The sequence below is a fragment of the Oncorhynchus keta genome, unplaced genomic scaffold (genome assembly GCF_023373465.1).
Source record: "Oncorhynchus keta strain PuntledgeMale-10-30-2019 unplaced genomic scaffold, Oket_V2 Un_contig_15838_pilon_pilon, whole genome shotgun sequence".
Classification (NCBI taxonomy): Eukaryota; Metazoa; Chordata; class Actinopteri; order Salmoniformes; family Salmonidae; genus Oncorhynchus; species Oncorhynchus keta.
The window spans coordinates 60868-78974 of NW_026279548.1; the positions used below are offsets into that span (position 1 = coordinate 60868).

General features: G+C 66.2%; 1 pseudogene; it reads left to right on the forward strand.

Annotated features, from left to right (window-relative positions):
* The window catches only part of LOC127919127 (E3 ubiquitin-protein ligase TRAF7-like), a 60286-nt pseudogene extending 46388 nt beyond the window's left edge, over window positions 1-13898 (forward strand).
* The last annotated feature ends 4209 nt before the right edge of the window (window positions 13899-18107 follow it).

The following is an 18107-nucleotide window of genomic DNA, read 5'->3' on the forward strand; positions in this document are numbered from 1 at the left end:
CATGTAAATCGTCATCGCCGCCGCCATCGCCACTGCCGCCGTCGCCGCCATGACTGCCGTCGCCGCCCCATGACTGCCGTCGTCGCCGCTGCCGTCGATCCGCCGCCGCTGCCGTTTACCGCCGCCGTCGTCCGCCGCCGTCGCCGCCGTCGCCGCCCCGCCGCCGTCGTCGCCGCCGCCGCCGTCTGCCTGCCGCCGCCGCCGTCGCGCTGCCGCCGTCGCCGCCCCGTCGACTGACATCGTCGTCATCGCCGTCCGCCCGCCGCCGTGACTGCCATCGCCGCCGCCGCCGCCATCGCCGTCATGACTGCCGTCGTCCGCCGCTGCCGTCGTCCGCGCCGCCGTCGTCGCCGCCATGCCGTCCGCCGCCGCCGTCGCCGCCGCCGCCGTCGTCGCCGCCGCCTTTATCCGACCGCCGTCGCCGCCGCCGTCGCACCTGCCGTCGTCCGCCGCCGTCGCCGCCGCCGCCGTCGTCGATCGCCCCCGCCGTCGCCGCCGCCGTCATGACTGCCGTCGCCGCCGCCCCGCCGCCGTAAATCGCCGCTGCCATGACTGCCGTCGCGTCGCCCCGCCGTCGTCGCCGCCCCGCCGCCGCCGTCATCGCCGCCGCCCGCCGCCGCCGTCGTCCGCCGCCGTCACCGCCGTCGTCGCCGCCGCCGTCTGCCAAATCGCCGCCCCGCCGTCGCCGCCGCCGCCGCTGCCATCGCCGCCCGCATGACTGTCAAATCGCCGCCGCCGCCGTCGCCGCCGCCGCCGTCGCCGCCGCCGTCGCGCTGCCGCCGCCGCCGTCGCCGCCGCCGTCGTCGCACCGCCGCCGTCGCCGCCGCCGCGCCCGCGCCGCCCCGTCGCCGCCGCCGCCGTCATGCCGCCGCCGCCGCCGCCGCCGCCCGCGCCGCCGCCGTCGCCGCCGCCGCGCCGCCGCCGCCGCGCCGCCGCCGTCGCCGCCGCCGCCGCCGCCGCCGCTATCGTCGCCCCGCCGCCGTCGTCACCGCCGCCGTCGCCGCTGACCATCGTCGCCGCCGCCGCCGTCGCCGCCGCCGCCGCCGCCCATCGACTGCCGTCGCCGCCGCCGTCGACCGCCGCCGTCCGCCGCCGCTGTCCGCCGCCGTCGCATCGCCGTCGCCCGCCGCCGTCGCCGCCATCTGCCGTCCATCGCCGTCGCATCGCCGTCGTCGCGCCGCCGTCGCCATCCATGACTCGATCGCCGTCCGCCGCCGCTGCCAATCGCCGCCCATGCCGTCGATCGCCGCCGTGACTGCCGTCGCCGTCCGCCATGACTGCCGTCGCCGCCGCTTATATGACTGCCGTCGCGCCGCCGCCGTCATCATCGCCGCCTGCCGCCGCCCGCCGTCTGCCAAATCGCCGCCGCGCCCCGCTGCTGTCGTCGCCGCCGCCGTCGCCACTGCCGTCGCCGCCGCTGCCGTGACTGCCGTCGCCGCCGCCGCCGCCGACTGCCGTCATCGCCGCCCGCATGACCGCCAAATCGTCGCCGCCGTCGTCCGCCCATGACTGCCGTCGCCGCCGCCTGCCGTCGCCGCCAAATCGCCTTTAATCGCCGCTGCCGTCCATGACTGCCGTCGCCGCCGCTGTGCATCGCCGCCGCCCCCGACTGCCGTCGCCGCCATGCCGTCGCGCATCGCGTCGCCGCCATGACTGCCGTCGCCGCCGTCCGCCGCCGCTGCCGTCGCCGCCGCCGCCGCCGTCGTCATCGCCCTGCCATCGTCGCCTACCGCCGTCGCCGCCTGCCGTCGCCGCCCCCCGCCGCCGTCGCCGCCGCCGTGCGCTGCCGCCGTCGCGCCGCCGCCGCCGTCGTCGCCGCTGCCGCCGTCGCCGCCGCCCTGACTGCCGTCGCCGCCGCCGTCGCGCCTGCCGTCGTCGCCCCCGTGACTACGTAATCGTCGCCGTCATGCTGCCGCCGCCGCCCCGCTGCCTGCCGTCGCCGCCGCCATGACTGCCGTCTTCATCGCCGCCGCCGCCGTCGCCGCCGTCGTCGCCGCCGCCATGACTGCCGTCGCCGCCCCCATGACCGCCGTCGCCGCCGCCGCCCGCCGCCGCCGCCGTCGACTGCCGTCGCCGCCGCCGCCGCCGTCGCCGCCGCCGCCGTCGCCGCCGCCCCTGCCGTCGCCGCCGCCCGCCGCCGTCACCGCCGCCGCCGCCGCCGCCATCGCCGCCGCCGCCCGCCCCGCCGCCGCCGCCGCCCATGACTGCCGTCATCGTCGCCGCCCGCCGCCGCCGTCGTCGTCGCCGACGCCGTCGCCGCCGCCATCGATCGCCGCCGCCGCCGTCGTCATCGCCGCCCCTGCCGACCGACTGCCGTCATCGTCGCCGCCGCCGTCGCCGTCGCCGCCCCGCCGCCGTCGCCGCTGACGCCGCCGCCGCCGCCATCGCCGCCGCCGCCGCCGTCGTCGCCGCCGCCGTCGACTGCCATCGCCGTCCATCTGACTGCCGTCGTCGCCGCCGCCGTCGCCGCCGCCGTCGTCGCCGCCGCCGTCGTCACTGCCGCCGTCGCCGCCGCGTCATCGACACCGCCGTCGCCGTCGCACCGCCGCTGACTGCCAAATCGCCGCCGCCGTCGCGCCGCCGCCGTCGTCGCCCCCGCCGCCGTCGCCGCCGCCCCGCCGCCGCCGTCGCCGCCGCCATCCGCCGCCGTCGCCGCCGCCATCGCCGCCGCCATCGCCGCCCCATCGCCTTCGCCGCCGTTTCGCCACTGCCGTCGTCGCCGCCGCCGTCGCCGCCATGCCGTAAATCGCCGCCGCCCCGTCGCCGTCGCCGCCGCCGCCGCCGTCGCGCCGCCGCCGTCGCCGCCGCCGCCGTCGTCGCCGCCGCCTCGCCGCTGCCGCCGTCGCCGCCGCCGCCGTCGCGCCGCCGCCGCCGCGCCCCATCGCTGCCGTCGTCGCCGCCGCCGCCGTCGATCGCCGCCATCGCCGCCGCCGTCGTCGCCGCCGCCTGCCGCCGTCGCCGCCGCCATCGCCGCCGCCGCCGCCGCCGCCGCCGCCCCGCTGCCGTCCGCCGCCGCCGCCGCTTAAATCGCCGCCGCCGCCGACTGCCGCCGTCGCCGCCCCCGCCGCCGCCGTCGCCGCCGCATCGACTGCCGTCCCGCCCCACCGCCGCCGTCGCCGCCGCCGTCGCCGCTGCCGTCGTCGTCGCCCTGCCGCCGTCGCCGCCGCTGCCGTCGTCGCCCCGTCGCGTCGCCGCCGTCGCCGCCGTCGCCGCCGTCGCCGCCATCGCCGTCGCCGCCGCCGCCGCCGCCGCCGTCCGCACTGCCGCCGCCGCCGCACCGCCTGCCGCCACCGTCCGCCGCCGTCCGCCCCGCCCGCCACCGCCGTCCGCCGCCGTCGCCGTCGCCGCCGCCGTCATCGCCGCCGCCCCACCGCCTGCCGTCGCCGCCGCCATGACCGTCGTCGCCGCCGCCCCCGCCGTCGCGTCCGCCGCCGCCGTCCGCCGCCGCCGCCGCCGCCGCCGTCCGCCGCCGCCGTGACGCCATAAAATCGCCGCCCGCCGCCGCCGCCGCCGCCCGCCGCTGCCGCCGCCGCCGCCGCCTGTAAATCGCCGCCGCCGTCGCACCGCCGTCGCCGCCGCTGACCGCCGTCGTCGCCGCCACCGCCGTCCGCCGCCGCCGTCGTCGCTCCCGCCGTCCGCCGCCGTCGCACCGCCGTCGCCGCCGCCGCCGTCGCTGCCTCCGCCGCCCGCCGCCGCCGCCGCCGCCGTCGCCGCCGCCGCCGTCCGCCGCCGTCGCCGCCATCGCCGCCGTCGTCCGCCGCCGCCGTGACCGCCGTCGCCGTCGCCGTCGCTGCCGCCGCCGCCGCTGCCGTCGCAATCGTCGCCATGCCGCTGTCGTCCGCCCCACTGCCGTCGTCCCGCCGTCGCCAATCGCCGCCGCCGCTGCCGTCGTCGCCGCCGTCTGCTCCGTCGCCGCCCGCCGCCGCCGCCGTCAAACCGCCGCCGCCGCCGTCCTGCCGCCGCCGCGCATCGCCGCCGCCGTCCTGCTGCCGCCGTCGCCGCCGCCGTCGCCACCGCCGCCGCCGACCGCCGCCGCCGTCATTGCTGCCGTCGCCGCCGCCACCGCTAATCGCCGCCGTTCGCCGCCGTCGCCGCCGCCGCCGTGACTGCCGCCGCCGCCCCATGCCGCCGCCGCCGCCGCCGCCATCGCCGCCGCCGTCGCGCCGCCGCCGCCGTCCGCCGCCGCCGCCGCCGCCGCCGTCGTCATCGCGCCGCCGCCGCCGTCGCCGCCGCCCCGTCGCCGCCTATATCATGCCGCCGTCGCCGCCGCCGACCGCCGCCGTCGCCGCCGCCGCCGCCGCCGCCGCCTGCCGTCGCCGCCGCCGCCATCGACTGCCGCCGCCGTCCGCCGCCGCCGCCTCGCCGCCGCCGTCGTCGCCGCCCCATCGCCGCCGCCGCCGCCGCCGCCGTCGCCTGCCGCCGCCGCATCGTCGCCGCCGCCGCCGTCGCCCCGCCGTCGCCGCCGCCGCCATGACTGCCGTCGCCGCCGCCGTCGCCGCCGCCGCCGTCGCCGCCGCCGTGCGCCGCCGCCGCGTCGCGCCGCCGCCGTCGCCGCCGCCGCCGCCGCCGCCGCCGTCGCCACCGCCGCCGCCGCGCCGCTTTTCGCCGCCGCCGCCCATGCCGCTGCCGTCGTCGCCGCCGCTGCCATCGAGCTATCCGCCGCCGTCGCCGTCCGCCGCCGTCGCCGCCGCCGCCGCCGCCGCCGTCCGCCGCCGCCGTCCGCGTATAATCGCCGCCGTCCGCCGCCGCCGTCGCCGCCGCCGACCGCCGTCGCCGCCGCCGCCATGCCGCCGCCGTCGTCGTCGCCATGACTGCCATCGTCGCCCCGCCGCCGCTGCCGTCGCCGTCTTTCTGTAAATCGCCGCCCCCCGCCGCCGTCGATCCGCCGCCGCCGTCGTCGCCGCCGCCGCCCATCGCCGCCGCCGCCCCGCCGCCGCCGTCGTCGCCGCCGCCGCCGCCGCCGCTAAATCGCCGCCGCCGCCGTCGCCCGTGACCGCCGTCAAATCGCCCCGCTGACCGCCGCCGCCGCCGCCGTCGTCCGCCGCCGTCGCCGCCGAATCGCCGCCGCCCGCGCTGCCGCCGCCGCCCATGCCGCCGTCGCCGCCGCCGCTGCGTCGCCGCCGCCGCCATCGACTGCCGCCGCCGCCGCCGCCGCCGTGCCGCCGTCGCCGTCGTCGCCGCCGCCGTCGCCGCTGCCGTCGCCGTCGCCGCCGCCGTCCGCCATCGTCGCCGTCCGCCGCCGCCGTCGCCGCCGCCGCCGCCGTCGTCGCCGCCGTTGCCGTCGCCGCCACCGCTGCCGTCGCCGCCGCCGCCGCCGACTGCCGTCGTCGCCGCCCGCCGCCAAATCCGCCGCCGCCGTCGCCGCCGTCATGACTGCCGTCGCCGCCGCCGTCGACTGCCGCCGTCGCCGCCATCCTGTCGTCGCCGCCATGCCGCTGCCGTCCGCCGCCGTCCATCGCCTGACTGCCGCCGTCGCCGCCGCCGCCGTCGTCGCCGCCGCCGCCGTCCGCCGCCGCCGTCGACTGCCGTCGCCGCCCCATGACGCCGTCGCCGCCGCCCCATGCTGCCGTCGCCGCCGCCGTCGCTGCCGTCGCCGTCGCCGCCGCCGTCGCACTGCCGCCGTCCGCCGCCGCTGTAAATCGTCCGCCGCCGCCCCGTGGCTGCCGTCGTCGTCCGCCGCCGCCTCGCACCGCACGCCGTCGCCGCCATCGCCGCCGTCGACCGCCGCCGTCCGCGCCGACCGCCGTCGCCGCCGCCGCCGCCGTCGCCGCCGCCGCCGTCGCCGCCGCCGCCGTCGCCGCCGCCGCCGCCGCCGCCGCCGTCGCCGCCGCCGCTGCCGTCGCCGCCGCCGCCGCCGTCGCCGCCACCGCCGACTCGCCGCCGCCGTCCGCCGCCGCCGTCGCCGCCGTCGTCTGACTGTCGCCGCCGCCCGTCATGCCGCCGCCGTCGTCGCGCATGACTATCGTCGCACGCCGCTGTCGTCCGCCGCCGCCGTCGTCGCCGCCGCCGTGACTGCCGTCGTCGCCGCCGCCGTCGCCGCCGCCGTCCGCCGCCGTAAATCGCCGCCGCTGTAAAATCGCCGCCGCCGCCGCCGCCGCCGCCGCCGCATCGTCCGTCCTGCGCCGTCCGCCGCCGCCGCTGCCGTCGCCGCCGCGTTTGTCGCCGCCGCCGTCCCGCCTGCCGTCGCCGCCATAAATCGCCGTCACCGCCGCCGTCGCGCCGCCGCCGTCGCCGCCGTCGTCACCGCCGCCGCCGTGACTGCCGTCGCCCGCCCGCTGCCGTCGTCGCCGCCGCTAATCGTCGTCGCCGCCGCCGTCTGCCGCCGCCGTCGCCGCCGCCGTCGCCGCCGCCGTCGTCGCCCGCCGCCGCGCCGTCCGCCGCCGTCGCCGCCGCCGTCGTCGCCGCCGCCGCCGTCGTCGCCGCCGCCGTCGCGCCGTCGTCGCCGCATGACGCGTCGTCGTCGCCGCCGCCGCTGCCGTCGATCGCCCCCGCCGCCGCCGCCGCTGACCGCCGTCGCCGCCGCCGCCGTCGTCGCCGCCGCCGCCGTCTGCCGCCGCCGTCGCTGCCGCAAATCGCCGCCGCCCCATCGCCGCTGCCATCGATCGCCGCCGCCGCCGCCGCCGTCGTGCCGCCCCATCGCGCCGCCGCCGTCGCCGCCGCCGCCGTACCGCCGTCGTCGCCGCCCCGCTGCCGCCGCCGCCGTGCCCGCCTGCCGCCGCCGCCGCCGTCGCCGCCGCCGCCGTCGCGTCGCCGCCGTCGCCGCCGCCGCCATGACTGCCGTCGCCGCCGCCGCCGTGACTGCCGCCGTCCGCCGCCCCGTCGCCGCCGCCCGTCGCCGCCGCCATGACGCCGTCCGCCGCCGCCCGTCGCCGCCGCCGCCGTCGCCGCCGCCGCCGCCGTCATCGCCGCCCCGTCGACCGCCGCCGCCGCCGTCGCCGCCGCCGTAAACCGCCGCACGCCGCCCCGTCGCACCGCCGCCGCCGCCGCCGCCGCCGCCGTGACTGCCGTCGCCGCCGCCGCCGCCGCTATCGCCGCCGCCGCCGCCGTCCGCCGCCGCCGCCGTCGCCGTCGACCGCCGTCCGCCGCCGCCGCCGCCGCCGCCGCCGCCGCCGCCGCCGCCGTCGTCAAATCGCCGCCGCCGCCGCGCCGCCATCGCTTCCGACCGCCGTCCGCCGCCGCCGCCGCCGCCGCCGCCGCCGCCGCCGCCGCTGCCGTCCGCCGCCGCCGTCGTCGCCGCCCCCGCCGCCGTCGTCGCCGCCGCCGTCGCGCCGCCGCCGTCTGCCGCCGCCGTCGCCGCCGCCGCCGCCATCGCCGCCGCCGCCGTAAATCGTCCGCCGCCGCCGCCGTGACGCCGCCGCCGCCGCCGCCGCCGTCGCCGCCGTCGTCGCCGCCGCCACCGCCGCCGCCGCCGCCGCCGTCGCACCGCCGCCGCCGTCGTCGCCGCCGCCGTCATTGACCATCCGCCGCCGCCGCCGCCGTCGCCGCCGCCCCTGCCGTCGTCGCCCCCTGCCGCCGTCGCCGCCGCCGCCGCCCGCCGCCGCCCATAATCGCCGCCGCCGTCGCCACCGCCGCCGTCGCGCCGCCGCCGTGACTGCCAAATCGTCGTCCGCCGTCCGCCGCCGCCGCCGTCGCCGCCGCCGCCGTCGCCGCCGCCGCCGTCGTCGCCGCCGCCGTCCGCTGCCATCGTCCCCGCCGTCGCATCGCCCGCCGCCGTCGCCGCCGCCGTGCCGTCGCCATGACCGCCGCCGCCGCCGTCGCGCCGCCGCCGTCGCGCCGCCGCCGCCGCCGCCGCCGCCGCCCCCGCGCCGCTGCCGCCGCCGCCGCCGCCGCCGCCGCCATGCCGCCGTCGCCGCCGCCGCCGTCGTCGCCGCCGTCGTCGCGCCGCCGCCGCCGTCATCGCCGCCGCGCCGCCGCCGTCGCCGCCGCCGTCGCTGCCGTCCGCCGTCGCCGCCGCCGCCGCCGCCCGTCGCCGCCGCCCGCGTTGCCGCCGTCGCCGCCGCCGCCGTCGCCGCCGCCGCCGCCGCCGCCGCCGCCGCCGCCGTCGCCAAATCGCCGCCGTCGCATCGCCGCCGCCGCCGTCGTCGCCGCCCGCTGCCGTCGCCGCCGCCGCCGTCGCCGCCGCCGCCGTCGCCGCCGCCGCCGCCGTGCCATCGCCGCCGCCCCGTCATGCCGTCGCCGCCGCCTGCCGTCGCCGCCCCGCCGAAATCGTCGCCCCATCGCCACCAAATCGCCGCCGCCGCCGCCGCCGTCCTGCCGTCGCCGCCGCCATGACCGCCGTCGTCGCCGCCATCGCCGTCGCCGCCGCCCCTGACTGTCGTCGTCGCCGCCGCCGTGCCGCCGCCGCCGTTGCCGCCGCCGCCGCCGCCGCCGTCACGCCTCATCGCGCCGCCGCCGCCCGCGCCGCCGCCGTCGCCGCCGCCGCCCTGCCGCCGTCGCCGCCGCCGCCGTCGATCGCCGCCGCCGCCGTCGACCGCCGCCGTCGTCGCCGCCGCCGTCGCCGCCGCCGCCGCCGTCGCCGCCGCCGCCGCCGCCCGCCGCCGCCGCCGTCGCCGCCGCCCCGCCGCCGTCGCCGCCGCCGCCGCCGCCGCCGCCGTCGCTGCCGCCGCCGTCCGCCGCCATGCCTGCAAATCGTCGCCGCCGTCCGCCGCCGCCGTCGCCGCCGCCGTCGTCGCCCTGCCGTCGCCGCCGCCGCCGTCGCACTGCCGTCGCCGCCGCCGCCATGCTGCCGTCGTCGCCGCCGCCGTCGCGTCGCCGCCGCCGTCATCGCCCGCCGCCGCCGTCGCCGCCATCGCCGCCGTCGCCGCCGCCATCGCCGCCGTCGCCGCCCCGCTGCCGTCGCCGCCGCCGCTGCCGCCGCCGCCACTGCCGTCGCCGCCGCCGTCGCTGCCCGCCGCCGCCGTCGCACCGCCGCCGCCGCCGCCGCCGCCGCCGCCGCCGCCGCCAAATCGTCGCCGCCGCCGTCGCTGCCGTCGTCGCCGCCGCCCCACCGCTGCCGTAAATCGCCGCCGCTGCCGTCGCCGCCGCCGCCGCCGTGCACCGCCGCCGTCCATGCCGCCGCCGTCGCACCGCCGCCGTCGCCGCCGCCGTCGTCCGCCGCCGCCGCCGTCGTCCGCCGCCCGCCGCCGCCGCCGTCCGCCGCCGTCGTCGCCACCGCCGTCGCCGCGCCGCCGCCGTCGCCGCCCGCCGACTGCCGCCGCCGCCCCATGGCTGTCACGCCGCCGCCACCGCCGCCGCCGCCGCCGCCGCCGTCGCGCCGCCGCCGCCGTCGCCGCCGCCGCCGTCCGTCGCCGCCGCCGTCGCCGCCGCCGCCGCCGCGCTAATCGCCGCCGCCGCCGCCGCTGCCGTCGTCGCCGCCGCCGTCTGCCGTCGTCGCCGCCGTCCGCCTGCCGCCGTCGCCGCCGCCGCCGTCGCCGCCGCTAAATCGCCGCCGCCGCCGCCGCCGCCGCCGCCCGCTGCCGCCGCCATCGCCGCCGCCGCCGTCGTCCGCCGCCCGCCGCCGCCGCCGCCGCCGTCCGCCGCCGCCGCCGTCGACCGCCGCCGTCGTCGCCGCCGCCGCGCCGCCGCCGCCCCGCGCCGCCGCCGCCGCCGCCGCCGTGCCGTCCGCCGCCGCCGTCCGCCGCCGCCGTCGCGCCGCCGCCGCCGTCGCCGCCGCCATCGCCGCCGCCGCCGCCGCCGCCGTCGCGCCGCCGCCGCCGCCGCCTGCCGTCACCGCCGCCGTCGCGCCGCCGCCGCCGCCGCCGTCACCGCCGCCGCCGTCGCCGCCGCCGCCGCCGCCGCCGCCCCCCGCCGCCGTCGCCGCCGCCGTCGCCACTGCCGCCGTCGCCGCCGCCGCATGACTGCCGTCGCCGCCGCCATCATCGCCGCCGTCGCCCCGCCGCCGTCCTTGCCGTCGCTGTAAATCGCCGCCGCCGTCGCCGCCGCCGTCGCCGCCGCCTGAATCGTCCGCCCCCGCCGTCGCCGCCGCCGCCGTCGTCGCCGACTGCCGTCGCCGCCGCCGCCCGCCGCTGCCGTCGTCGCCGTCGCCGCCGCCGCCGCCGTCGCCGCCGTCAAATCCGCCCGCTGCCGTCACCTATCGTCGCCGCCGCCGCCGCCGTCGCCGCCGCCGCCGCCGCCGCCGTCGCCGCCGTCCGCCGCCCGCCGCCGCCGCCGTCTCACTGTAAATCGCCGCCGTCGTCGCGCCGCCTGCCGTCGTCCGCCCCGCCGCCGTCCGCCGTGCCGTCGACGCCGCCGCCGCCTACCACGTCGCATCGCCGTGTCGGCCGCCGCCGTCGCGCCGCCGCCGTCCGCCGCCGCCGTCGCCGCCGCGCCGTCGCCGCCTGCCGCCGCCGTCCCGCCATGCCGTCGCCGCCGCCCGTCGTCGCCGCCGCCGTCGCCGCCGCCATCCGCCGCCGCCGTCGCCGCCGCCGTCGCGCCAATCGTCGCCGCCGCCACCGCCGTCGTCGCCGCCGCCGTCGCCGCCGCCGCCGTCGCGCCGCCGCCGTCGCCGCCGCCGCCGTCGTCGCATCGTCGTCCGCCGCCGTCGCCGCCCGCCGCCGCCGCCGCCGTCGCCGCCGCCGCCGCCGCCGCCGTCGCCGCCGCCGTAAACCGCCGCCGCCGCCGCTGACGCCGCCGCCGCCATCGCCGCCGTCGTCGCCGCCGCCGTCGTCGATCGCCGTCGCCGCCCGCCGTCGCCGCCGTCGTCGCCGCCGCCGCCGTCGTCGCCGCCGCCGCCGTCCGCCGCCGCCGTCTCGCAACGCCGCCGCCGCCGCCGCCGCCGTGCCGCCGCCGCCGCCGCCGCCGCCGCCGTCGCCGTCGCGCCGTCGTCGCCGCCGCTGCCGTCGCCGCCCCCGCCGCCGTCGCCACCGCTGCCGCGCCGCCGCCGTCCTGCCGCCGTCATCGCCGCCGCCGCCGCCACCGCCGTCGTCGCCGCCGCCGCCGTCGCCGTCATGACTCGCCGTCGTCCCCATGCTGCCGTCCGCCGCCCCGTGACTGCCGTCGCCGTCGCACCGCCGCCGTCGCCGCCGCCGCCTGCCGCCGCCGCCCGTCGCCGCCTGCCGTAATCGTCGCCGCCGCCGTCGTCGCCGCCGCCGTGACTGCCGTCGTCGCGCCGCTGCCGTCGCATCGTCGCCGCCCCGTCAAATCGCCGCCGCCGCCGTCGTCGCCGCCGCCCCATGCTATCGTCCGCCGCCTGTGCCGCTGCCGTCGTCGCCGCCGCCGCCGTCGCCGCCGTCGTCGCCTGCCGTGACTATCGTCGTCATCGCCGCCGTCGCCGCCGCCATCTGCCGCCGCCGTCGCCGCCGCCGTCGCCGCCGCCGTCGCCATCGCCGTCGCCGCCGCCGTCACTGCCGTCCGCCATCACTCGTCGTCGCCGCCGCCGTGACCGCCGTCGCCGCCGCCGTCCACCGCCGCCGTCGCCCTGATCGCGTCCATAAATCGCCGCCGCCGCCGTCGTCGCCGCCGACGTCGCCGCCGCCGTCCGCCGCCGCCGTCGCACCGCCGCCGTCCCTGCCAAACCGCCGTCATGTCGCACCGCCGCCGTCGTCTTCGCCGTCCATCACCAAATCGCCGCCGCCGTCGATCACCGCCGCCGTTAAATCACCGCCCCATGCTGCCGTCGTCGCCGCCCCACCGCCTGCCGTCGCCGCCGCCATGACCGTCGTCATCGCCGTCCATCCACTGCCGTCATCGCCGCCGTCGCTGCCGCCGTCGCCGCCGCCCCACCGCCGCCGTCGCCGCCGCCACCACCACCGCCGCCGCCGCCGCATCGCCATCGTCGCCGCCGCCGTCCACCGCCGACTGCCGTCGCCGCCGCCGCCGCCGCCGTCCGCCGCCGCCGCCATCCGCCGTCGCCGCCGCCGCCGCCGCCGCCGCCCGCCGCCGCCGCCGCCGCCTGACCGCCGCCGCCGCCGCCGCCCGCCGCCGCCGTCGCACCGCCGCCGCCGTCGCACCACCGCCGCCGTCACCGCCGTCGCCGCCGCCGCCGCCGTCGTCCGCACCGCCGCCGCCGCCGCCGCCGCCGCACCGCCGCCGCCGCACCGCCGCCGCCGCGCCGCCGCCACCGCCGCCCGCCGCCGCCGCCGCCACCGCCGCCGCACCCGCCGCCGCCGCCGCCGCCGCCGCCGCCGCCGCCGCCGCCGCCGCCGCCGCCGCCGCCGCCGCCGTCCGCCGCCGCCGCGCACCGCCGCCGCCGCCGCCGCCGCCGCCGTCGCACCGCCGCCGACCGCCCTGCCGTCGCATCACTGCCGCCATCGCCGCCGTCCTCGCCGTCACCTCCGCCGTCGCACCGCCGCCGTCGCGCCCTGCCGTCGCACCGCCGCCATCACCACCGCCGCATCGCCGTCACCCTCCACCGTCACACCTCCACCATCACACCGCCGCCGTACCGCTGCCGTCCACCATCCTCCACCATGCCTCCACCATCACCTCCACCATCACACCACTACCATCACACCACCACTACCATCACCACCACCACCATCACACCTCCACCACCTTGCTGACCGTTGGGTCTGAGGGTCCTTACTGTGGAATACAGTGTGTTAGGTTTGTTAGACATTACAGGGACTCATGTCGTCCAGGTCCTTACTGTGGAATACAGCTTTAACCTTTAACCCCCCAGACCTCCTCGCCTGTACAGTACCAGTCTGACCTGTTTAACCTTTAACCCCCAGGGCTCCTCTTCCTGTACAGCATCTCAGGTCTTCTGATGTGGCTTTTCTACTGAGACGAGAGGACAGACAGAATCACAGAATCACAGAGTTAGAGAGGAGAGTTAGGGAGTTAGAGAGTTAGAGAGTTGGAGGTTAGAGAGTTGGGAGTTCGCCAGGGGAGGGAGTTAGGGGTTAGAGTTCAGGGAGTTAGAGAGTTAGGGAGTTGGGTTCAGAGAGTTAGAGAGTTAGGGTTAGAGACACAGGGAGTCCAGGGAGTTAGAGTTGGGAGTTGGGGTTGGAGAGGGGGTTAGGGAGTTAGGGAGTTAGAGTTAGAGAGTTAGGGAGTTAGAGAGTTAGAGTTAGAGTTCTGGGAGTTAGGGAGTTGGGGAGTTGAGGTTAGGGAGTTGAGAGTTAGACCCAGAGTTAGGGAGTTGGGGAGTTAGAGAGTTAGAGTTAGAGAGTTAGAGTTAGAGAGGAGAGTTAGAGAGTTGAGTTGGAGTTAGGGAGAGGGTGAGTGAGTGAGTGGGTGAGGGAGAGGAGGAGGGAGAGGGTGAGAGGGAGGAGAGGGAGGGTGAGAGGGAGGGGGTGAGGGGAGGGAGAGTGAGAGAGGAGGTGTTGTGAGGAGAGTGTGGTGAGTGAGTGGAGGGAGGGAGAGGGTGAGGAGGGAGGGTGAGGGAGAGGGTGAGGAGGGAGGGAGAGGGTGAGAGGGAGGGAGAGGGTGAGAGGAGGGAGGGTGAGAGGGAGGGAGGGTGAGAGACTTGTCAGGGAACTGGGACAGAAGGAGGGAGGAATGATCTCACTATTGAAAGGGATTTTCCCTGAAGTGTTTCAGTGTTTGACATCATCTGCTGTTAACGTGTGTGTGTGTGTGTGTGTGTGTGTGTGTGTGTGTGTGTGTGATGTGTGTGTGTGTGTGTGTGTGTGTGTGTGTGTGTGTGTGTGTGATAATACTGCCCTGTTCTAAATGTGTGGTTTCTCACCGATCTGTGTCTGTTATCTAATCTCTCTCCTTTTCGCTCTCTTCCTCTCTGTCTTCTCCTCCCCTCCTCCCCTCCCCTCCAGGTGTGGGACATAGTGGGGACAGAGTTGAAGCTGAAGAAGGAGTTAACGGGACTGAACCACTGGGTTCGTGCTCTGGTGGCCTCTCAGAACCACCTCTACAGTGGATCGTACCAGACCATCAAGGTAGGAGGACAGGAAGTGTGGTGTGTCATCATAGTTAAAGCATGGGGATGTGTGGTTGTACTTGGCTACAGTTACTAAATATAGAAACACAGGAACTCGGGGGGACTGTTCTCCTCTGCTGCCTCACTGTTCTGGGTGGAAGAGAGGGAGGGAGAGAGGGAGGGTGTGAATGTTCTCCTCTGCTGCCTCACTGTTCTGGGTGGAGGGGAGAGAGGAGGAGGGAGGAGTTTAGGGTGTGACTGACTGTTTTCCTCTGGTGCCTCACTGTTCTGGGTGGAGGGAGAGAGAGAGGGGGAGAGAGAGAGGGGAGGGAGGGAGAGGGAGGGAGACGTGGGGTGTGACTGACTATTTTCCTCTGGTGCCTCACTGTTCTGGGTGGAGGGAGGAGAGGGGAGAGAGGGGAGGGAGAAAGAGGGGACGTGGGGTGTGACTGACTGTTTTCCTCTGGTGCCTCACTGTTCTGGGTGGAGGGAGAGAGAGAGGGGAGAGAGGGGGGAGAGAGAGACGTGGGGTGTGACTGACTGTTTTCCTCTGGTGCCTCACTGTTCTGGGTGGAGAGAGACACTTAATGAAGACTCAGGGGGAGGGAGCGAGACAGAGGGGTGGAAACAAGAGAGGGAGACAGAGGAGAGGGAAGATGGGGTGTTGTGTTCATGAGGTCTGTCTTCAAATCATCTGTAAAATATGTTTATGGCCAGACAATGCCTTTAGCAACTTTCTCTCATCTTTTTTGTTAAATCTCTTATCTTTAAAATATGTTTTATGTTTAAAATCTTTCTCTTTTAAATGTTTTATGTTTTAAATAATATCTTCCTTCTCTTCTCTTTTCTCTTTCTCTTTATATAAATGTTTAAATATGTTATTTTAAATGTTTTATGTTTTAAATATGTTTTATGTTTAAATAATGTTTTATGTTTTTAAATATGTTTATGTTTTTATATGTTTAAATATGTTTTTTTAAATATGTTTATGTTTTAAATATGTTTATGTTTAAATATGTTTTATGTTTTAAAAATATATGTTTGTTAAATATGTTTATGTTTTTAAATATGTTAATGTTTTAAATATGTTTTGTTAAAATGTTTATTTTATGTTTAAATATGTTTCAATAAATATGTTATGTTTTAAAATGTTTTTAATGTTTATGTTTTAAATATGTTTTATGTTTTAAAATATATTTTTATTTTAAATATGTTATGTTTTAAATATGTTTTATGTTTTAAATATGTTTTTTAAATTTTTAAATAATATGTTTTAAATATGTTTTATGTTTAAATATGTTTTATGTTAAATTAAATATGTTTTATTTTTGTTAAAAATATGTTTTATGTTTTAAATATGTTTTATGTTTAAATATGTTTTATGTTTTTAATATGTTTTTATGTTTAAAATATGTTTTATGTTTTAAATATGTTTTATGTTAAATATGTTTTTATGTTAAAATATATTTTATGTTTTAATGTTATAAATGTTTTATGTTTTATTTATGTTTAAATATGTTTTATGTTTTAAATATGTTTTTATAAATATGTTTAATATGTTAAAAATATGTTTTATGTATAAATAATATGTTTTTTTTAAATATGTATTTTATGTTTTAAAATATGTTTTTTAAATAAAAATATGTTTTATGTTTTTAAATATGTTTTATGTTTTTAAATATGTTATGTTAAATATGTTTAAAAATATGTGTTTATGTTTTTAAATATGTTTTATGTTTTAAAAATATGTTATGTTTTAAATATGTTTTATGTTTTAAATATGTTTATGTTTTAAATATGTTTTAAAAATAAATATGTTTATTAAATATGTTTATGTTTTATGTTAAAAATATGTCAATATGTTATGTTTTAAATATGTAATAAATATGTTTATGTTTAAATAATTTTTTAAATATGTTTTATGTTTATATGTTTTAAATATGTTTTTAAATATGTTTTAATGTTTAAAAATATGTTTTATGTTTAAAAATATGTTTTATGTTTTAAATATGTTTTATGTTTAAATATGTTTAATGTTTTAAATATGTAAAATTTATGTTTTATGTTAAAAATATGTTTTATGTTTTTAAAAATATGTTTTATGTTTAAAATGTTATGTTTTATGTTTTAAATATATGTTTATGTTAATATTTAAATGTTTTATGTTTTATGTTTAAAAATAATGTTTTAAATATGTTTATGTTTTTTTAAATATGTTTTATGTTTAAATATAATGTTTTATGTTTTAAATATGTTTATAAAATAAATATGTTTTTATGTTAAAATATGTTTATGTTTAAATATGTTATGTTTTTAAATATGTTTATGTTTTAAATATGTTTTATGTTTTAAAAATATGTTATTTTATGTTTAAATATGTTTTATGTTTAAATAATATTTTAATATTTTAAATATGTTTTATGTTTTAAATATGTTTTTAATGTTTAAATATGTTTATGTTTAAATTTATGTTTTATGTTTTTAAATATTTTATGTTTAAAATATTTTGTTTAAAAATATGTTTTTTATGTTTATGTTTAAATGTTGTTTAATTAAAAAATGTTTTTTATGTTTTAAAATGTTTTATGTTTAAATATGTTTTATGTTTTAAATATGTTTATGTTTTAAAATTTTTAATGTTAAATATGTTTTATGTTTTAAATATGTTATGTTTTAAATATGTTTTATGTTTAAATATGTTTATGTTTAAAATGTTTTAATGTTTAATATGTTTATGTTTTAATGTTTAAATATGTTTAAATGTTTAAATATGTTTTTTAAATAAATATATGTTTTAAAATGTTTTATGTTTAAATATGTTTTATGTTTAAATAAATGTTTTAATGTTTTAAATATGTTTAAATATTTTATGTTAAAAAAATATTTATTTTAATGTTTAAATATGTTTTATGTTAAATATTTTATCATTTATGTTTAATTTAAATAAAATATAAATAAATATTTATGTTTTATGTTTATGTTTTAAAATATGTTTAATATGTTTAAATATGTTTTATGTTTTAAATATGTTTAATAATATTTAAAATATGTTTTAAAATGTTTTAATATGTTTTATGTTTAAATATGTTTTATGTTTAAATATGTTTTATGTTAAATATATTTAAAAATATGTTTTATGTAAAAATATGTTTTAATAAATATGTTAAAAATATGTTTTTTATGTTTAAATATGTTTTTAAATGTTTAAATGTTTATGTTTAAATATTTTTTAAATATGTTTTTATGTTTAAATATGTTTTAAAAATATGTTTTATGTTTTATGTTTAAAAATTAAATTTATGTTTAAATATGTTTTATGTTTAATAATATGTTTAAATATGTTTATGTTTAAATATGTTTTATATTTAAATATGTTTATGTTAAATATTTATGTTTAAATATGTTTTATGTTTAAATATGTTTTATGTTTAAATATGTTTATGTTTTAAATATGTTTATGTTTAAAATTTTTATGTTTTAAATATGTTTAAATATGTTATTTATAATTTATGTTTTAAAAATATGTTTATGTTTAAAATGTTTATGTTTTATTTTAAATATGTTTATGTTTAAATATATGTTTAATGTTTAATATGTTTTATGTTTAAAATGTTTATGTTTATTTTAAATATGTTTAATATTTTAAATAATGTTTATGTTTTTAAATATGTTTTATGTTTAAAAATATGTTTAATGTTTATGTTTAAAATATGTTTATGTTAATGTTTAAATATGTTAAATAATGTAAAAATATGTTTAAATAATTAAATTTTATGTTTTAAATATGTTTATGTTTTAATATGTTTTTATATGTTTTAAATATTTAAATGTTTTTAAATTTTAAATATGTTTATATGTTTAAAAATAAATATGTTTTTATGTTTTAATTTATGTTTTATTTATGTTAAAAATATATGTTTAAAAATATGTTTTAAATAAAATATGTTTAATGTTTATGTTTAAATATGTTTTATGTTTAAATATGTTTTAAATATGTTTTTAATGTTAAAAATATGTTATGTTTTAATATGTTAATATGTTTAAAATATGTTTATGTTTTAAATGTCAAATGTTTAAATATCATTTATTTAAATATGTTTTTAAATATGTTTTAATGTTTAAAAATATTTTATGTTTTAAAATATGTTTTATGTTAAAATATGTTTATGTTTAAATATATTTTATGTTTAAATATGTTTATGTTTAAATATGTTTATGTTTTAAATGTTTTTAAAAATATGTTTAAATATGTTTATGTTTAAATATGTTTTATGTTTTAATGTTTAAATATGTTTATGTTTAAATAATATGT